Source organism: Mangifera indica, unplaced genomic scaffold (genome assembly GCF_011075055.1).
Source record: "Mangifera indica cultivar Alphonso unplaced genomic scaffold, CATAS_Mindica_2.1 Un_0004, whole genome shotgun sequence".
NCBI classification, from domain to species: Eukaryota; Viridiplantae; Streptophyta; class Magnoliopsida; order Sapindales; family Anacardiaceae; genus Mangifera; species Mangifera indica.
In genome coordinates this window covers 576,719-583,922 of record NW_025401096.1, presented here as the reverse complement: position 1 = coordinate 583,922, position 7,204 = coordinate 576,719, and positions in this window count along the sequence as shown.

Below are 7,204 nucleotides of genomic sequence, written 5' to 3'. Positions count from 1 at the left end.
TGCATTGCATGGCTGGATAAGGCTTGTCCTGTTGTGCCATGTATTTTAATTTTGCATAATGTCAAATGACACAATAAATAAACCTAGCCACAGGTCGATTTAGCCTATGAATTGGACCAAAACTATCCCTTATGAAACTGGAATCGAAACCGTAAGAACTAAAACTAGCCTACACCAAAATCGAAATCAGATTTTGATAATTCGGTTCCAATTTTTCTATTTTTGAAATGTCGAACCATCAGTTCATGGCCAATTCATGAACTGACGGTTAAACCGATGGTTCAAAGCTTTATGAAGTGGATATATTAAAATTTTTTTAAATTAAAAAACGGGACCAACAGCCCCTTGCAACAAACTTAAACATGCAGGGGACCATCAGTCCCTGCAAATGTTTAAATTTGCTCCCCTACATGTTTTAGTTTTTGCAACGAACCAATGGTCCCTATAAAATTTCAATGCAAAGGCAACCTTTGTAAATATCCATTAGCCCATTATTTATTTATTTATTTAAATTTCCCCTATAAAGATTCACTTAATCTCTCATTCAATCTTTCAACTCTCTCATTTATTCTCATTTCTCATTCTTTCAATTCTCAATACTCTCTCAATCTTTCAATTAAATTCTCTCAAATTCAATTAAATTCTCTCTTTATTTTTTATCAATTTCAATTTTAATTTCTATTATACAATTCATAATTAATTATAAAATTTATCTCTATAATTAATTTTGTTTATTATTTTTTTCATTATCTTTCATAATTAATTATATAATTTATTTATATAAATAATTTTATTTATTATCAAAAAATGGAAAGTAGTAGAAATTCTTTAAGTAATAAGAGATTTGGTCAATATTCATCTATATCAAATGTGAATGAAGATCAATTTGCAGAAGGTTTTTCAACACAAGAAAGTGGAAGTCAATATGTAGAGGTAGAGCAACTACAAGTGGAGATAGAACAACAACCTTAAAAAATTCTTACCTCCGATATTTTCAAAATTCATTTTTAAAAAAATACAAAAAGAAGATGGTAATTTTGAAGTTACTTGCAATTATTGTAAACTAGACCTGGCCACGGGCCAGTTTGGCCCTTGAACTCGACCGAAACCTGCCCAGATAAAACCAAAACCGGAATCGGTAAACCCGAAACCAAAATCGAAATCGGATTTTAGCAATTCGATTTCAGTTTATCTAATTTTGAATTGTAAAACCGTCGGTTCACATCCGGTTTATGAACTGACATGTATACTAGCAGTTTACTATACTGAATCAGAAATTTTAAATTTTTTTTGAATTTTTTTTATTTTTTAAAATTTAATAAAGGAACCAACGGTTCCTTGCAATGTAGAGAACTGTTGGTTCACTGCAAGTGCAGGGGACGACGGTCGCCTTCGTATTTGAAAATTTATGGGTCCTTTGCAAAAGTTCTTAATTTCCTTTTCACCCCTTATTTTTGAAAAGTTTTTAAAATTTTTTTTTTCTTATCTATATACCCATTCAAATTTCAATCTCTCAACTCTCTCACTCAATCCTTCAAACTCTCATTCTCATTCTTTCAATTTTTAATACTCTTTCAATCTTTCAATCAAATTCTCTCAAATTTAATTAAATTATTTCTTTATTTTTTATTAATTCCAATTTCTATTTCTATTATACAATTCATAATTAATTATAGAATTTGTTTCTATAATTAATTTTATTTATTATTTTTTTATTATATTTCATAATTAATCATATAATTTATTTATATAATTAATTTTATTTATTATCAAAAAATGACATATAGTGAAAATTCTTCTGGTAATAGGAGATTTAGTCAATAGTTACATATATCAAATGTGAATGAAAATTAATTTATAAATGATTTTTAACACAAGAAAGTGAAAGCCAATATGTAGAGGTAGAGCAACAACAACAACATCAACAACAGATGGAGATGAAACAACACTCTCAAAAAATTCCTACATCTGATATTTTCAAGATTTATTTCAAGAAAATATAAAAGGAAGGTAGTAATTTCGAAGTTGCTTGCAATTATTATAGGCAAATTTATAAATTCAAATAATGAGGTGGATACAGGACGTTCAAAAGGCACTTGGAGTCAAAGTATCTTAAAAAAATAGGGTAAAGTCGAGGCCAAACACAAATAACCAGGTATGGTTCTATACACAAATCTTTATTTATGTATAGTGATAATAAAAGTAAAGAAGAATTTGCAAAAATGGTAATAATAGATTATTTAGCATTTAGTTTTGGTGAAAATTTAGGTTTTAATAATTATTGTAAAACTGCATTAAATCCTGCACATAAATTTATTCCAAGAAACACATTAAAAAGAACATTATTTAGTTTATATAAAAAACAAAAAAAAAGAATTAATTCAATTTTTTACAAATTTTGATGGGCGTGTATCTATATGTAGTAATATTTGGAATGACCATTGGCAAGTTCATTCTTATATGGGTATAACTTATCATTGGATAGATGCCAATTTTCAATTACAAAAATTTTTTTTAGCATTTAGAGTGTTTGATGACCGACATACGACCGATAATATTTGTAAAATAATTAAAGGAATATTAGAAGAATATAAATTAGTTTATAAAATTTTTTCAATTTCATTTGATAATACACGTTCAAATACTGCCTCAATAAATGATTTAATTAAAATTTGCAAACCTAATTTAGGTGGTAGATTTTTTCATTTTAGATGTGCATGTCATGTATTAAATTTATGTGTACAAGATGGTTTACATTGTCTTAATAATTATATTAGTCCAATAAAAACAACAATTTCATTTTTATGAACACATCCTCAAACTATGAAAGAATGGGGTAAATTTTGTAAACAACATAATAGAAGACCAAAAAGATTTCCTAAAGACGTGTCGATTTATTGGAATTCAACATATGAATTACTCAACGAGTCTTTTGATTATAGGGATTTATTATGCTCATTTATTTCACAAAATGTGCCACAAGTTACATTATATCCCCAACATTAGGATATTTGTAAAACAATTTTAAATGTATTAATAAATTTTAATAATGCAACTTATACTTTAAGTAGAGTTTATTATCCCACTTCTCATTTGTTTTTAAATGAAGCAGTTAATATTATTGAGGCTTTACAAGAAGCCGAACAATATATTATTCTACAAAAAGCTATTTTTTTAATGAAAACAATTCCAGAAATTTTTCTTGTTGGTTGTTTTTTTTATCCTAGATTTAAATTAGATGGTGTCACATATTATTTGACATTATATTATGAATGTTTGCAATTAGATTGTGAGGATGAAGTTAATATTCCATTAACTATAACTGACATTATAAATTTAATTAAAGAAATTTATGTTGAATATTCATTAATTTATGGTTACCAAGGTGGTTCTTCTTCCTCTCTACCACCTATTGCCCCATCATCAACCCAAAATATGAGTTATAGTGATCGTATTATGATGCAAAGGGGCAAAAGACTAAGAGGAACATTTGGCTCCACCTTGAAGCTTGATATTTATTTAACTACTATTTTTGAGTTTGGTGACAGCAATATAGGTAAAGCCTTTATAGTTCTAGAATGGTGGAGTCGACATGCATCAACCTTTTGAACATTAGTAGTTATTACTAAACAAGTCCTGACAGCACTAGTATCAACTGTCATAGTAGAACAAGGTTTTAGTCAAGGGAGTAATATATTGGATGAGAGGCGATCAAGTTTGGCTCCCGAATCTATTGAAGCGCAAGTATGCGTGGACAATTGGACAAGAGTCAAATTATGCCAACAAGATATAAAACTGGACTTCAATGAAGAATCGCTTGATTTAACTACAGATAGTTCAATAACGAGAAATAATAGTTAAGATAATGGAGGTGAATGATAAGGTAAAGAAGTACTACCAGCTATTAAATATACAAAGGTAAGAGAACTATGTAGGCTTTGATTCTTCTAAACCCTAAGAAGATACGTAGGAAGCTTAATTGAAAAATTAAGTCTAAGTCTTTCTTTTAATTTTCAATTATTGTAATTAATAATTTAAAAATTAAATCAAGATTATGTATTAGAATTGATGGTTCAATATCGGTTTCGAACCGAAGCTATCGATTTTGAACCGAGGTCATGAACCAAAATCGTCAATTTAGAATCGATTACAAACCATCCTATTATGATTTCGGTTCAAGATCCTTATTTTTTCAAACTGTGAATCGACAGTTTTGAATCGAAACCACCGGTTCATGAACCGTGGTCAGGACTATTGTAAACAAATTTACAAATTTGAGGCAAATATGAGATGTTTAAAAGGCACTTGAAGTCGAAGCATCCGAAAAAAATAGACAAAATAGAGGTCAAACACAAATAACCGGGTATGGTTCTCCATATAAATCTCTATTTATTTATAGTGATGATAAAAGTAAAAAAGAATTTACAAAAATGATAGCAATATATCATTTAGCATTTAGTTTTGATGAAAATTTAGGTTTTAATAATTATTATAAAACTGCATTAAATCCTGCAAATAAAACAATTCCAAAAAACACATTAAAAAGACCATTATTAAGTTTATATAAAAAACAAAAAAATAATTGATTAAATTATTTACAAATTTTGATGGCAAGTTCACTTTTATATGAGTATAACTTGTCATTTGATAAATGATATATTTCAATTACAAAAAAGAATTTTAGTATGTAGGATGTTTAATGACCGACATATGACCAATAATATTTATAAAATAATTAAAAGAATATTAGAGGAATATGGATAAGTATTTAAAATTTTTTCAATTTCATTTGATAATGCAACTACAAATACGACCTTAATAAATGATTTAATAAAAATTTGCAAGCCCAATTTAGACGTGTATGTCATGTGTTAAATTTATGTGTACAAGATGGTTTAAAATGTGTTAATAATTAGATTAGTCCAATAAAAACAACAATTTCATTTTTATGGACACAACCTCAAGCAATGAAAGAATGAGGTAAATTTTGTAAAAGACATAATAGAAGACCAAAAAGATTTCCTAAAGATATGCCGACTTGTTGGAATTTAACATAACGCTCTTTTGATTATAAAGAATTATTGTGGACATTTATTTCACAAAATGTGTCACAAGTTACATTATATCTCTAACATTGAGATATTTGTAAGACAATTTTAAACGTATTTAAAAATTTTGATAATGCAACTTATACTTTAAGTAAGAATTATTATCATACTTCTTATTTGTTTTTAAATAAAGCCTTTAATATTATTGGGGTTTTACAAGAGGTCAAATAAGATGTTATTTTAAAAGAAACTATTTTTTTAATGAAAACAAAATGGTTAACTTACTATAAATAAATTTTAGAAATTTTTCTTGTTTTTTTTTTTTTTGATTCTAGGTTTAAATTAGAAGGTATTACAGATTATTTAACATTATATTATGAATGTATACAATTAGATTATGAGAATGAAGTTAATATTTCATTAATTATAACTACAATTATGAATTTAATTAAAGAAATTTAGGCTAAATATTCATTACTTTATGGTAACCAAGGTGGTTTTTCTTCCTCTCTATCACCTATTACCCTATCACCAATCCAAAATATTAGTTATGGTGATTGTATTATGATGCAAAAGGGCAAAAGATGAAAAGAAACATCAGGCTCTATGTTAGAGCTTGATATTTATCTAACCACTACTTTTAAGTTAGGTGACAATAATATTAGTAAAGATTTTACAGTTCTACAATAGTAGAGTTGACATGCATCAACATTTTCAATATTAGTAGTTATTGCTAAATAATTCCTAGCAGTACCAACATCAACTCTCACAGTGGAACAAACTTTTAGTCAAGGGGGCAATATATTAGACAAGAGGCAATCAAGTTTGGCTTTCAAATCTATTGAAACTCAAGTATGCATGGATGATTGGACAAGAGTCGAATTACGCCAACAAGATATAAAAGTGAACTTCAATGAAGAACCCCTTGATTTAACTACGGATAGTTCGATGATAAGAACCAGTAGTCAAGTAATAGAGGTGAATGATAAGGTAAGAAGGTACCTCCAGCTATCAGATATGCAAAGATAAGAGAACTATGTAGCGTTTAATTTTTCTAAATCCTAAAAGGATACGTAGGAAACTTAATTGAAAAATTAAGTCCAAGCTTTTTTTTAAAATTATTTTAGTTTTTAATTATTATAATTATTAACTAAAAAAATAAATTAGGGCTTTGTATTAGAATTGACAGTTTAATGTCGGTTTTAAATTAGGACCATGAATCGGAACCATCGGTTCAATGTCAGTTTCGAACTAGTTAAAAACTATCCTACAACGGTTTTGGTTCAAGGTTCTTATTTTTTTGAATTGTGAACTAGTGTTTCTAAACTAAAATTGATAGTTTATGAATTGTGGCCAAGTCTAACTATACACACCAAGTCAAACTTGGTCAAAACATGGTCAAACAAAATCTCTCTCTCTCCCTAAACACCAAGATTGTCACCAAAGGATCTTTGTCTCTAGGTTCATATTAACCCCCATATACATATGACTTATAAGCTCTCTATCAAACTAGCAGTGTCTAAATTCAGGCTAAATATAGACATAGACCAAGATTGGCCTTTAGCAAAGCGTCATGGCCACTTGGATGATAAAGTGTCAGTAGACATCTCTTAAGCTTTTACAACATCACAGTTACAGACAATTCAATCCCTTTATTAACCAATATCTCTTGAGCCTGAGACATAAGAACATGTCTACCTTAATAGTTTCTCGATATGAACTAGTGTACATTAATGACTTACATGGATTAGGGTACAACCTTATCCTACAATGGCTATAGATTCAAGCAGTCATGAATGTCATTCAATATTCTCATGTAAGATATCTTCTCCTATGCTCAAAAGTGACAAATCACTTATTGATCAACCATGACCTCCAAGTATCTCATGATATGGTTATACACTACCTTTATGATATCCTCGTTACAATGACTTATTGGATAGAGTCAAACCATATTGATCCTTACACGAGACGGTCTAGTAGCCTCAAGTCATAAGATCATATGCATTCTTAGTGTTTAGAGGATTTATTCCTTAGACACTAGAGCAACCATCCATATGGATATCTTATGGTAAGGTCAGTTCGATGAACACACCTATAATGTACACCCATGTGTTATACCAAGTTGTCTACAAATAGCTTCTACACATGAGAAT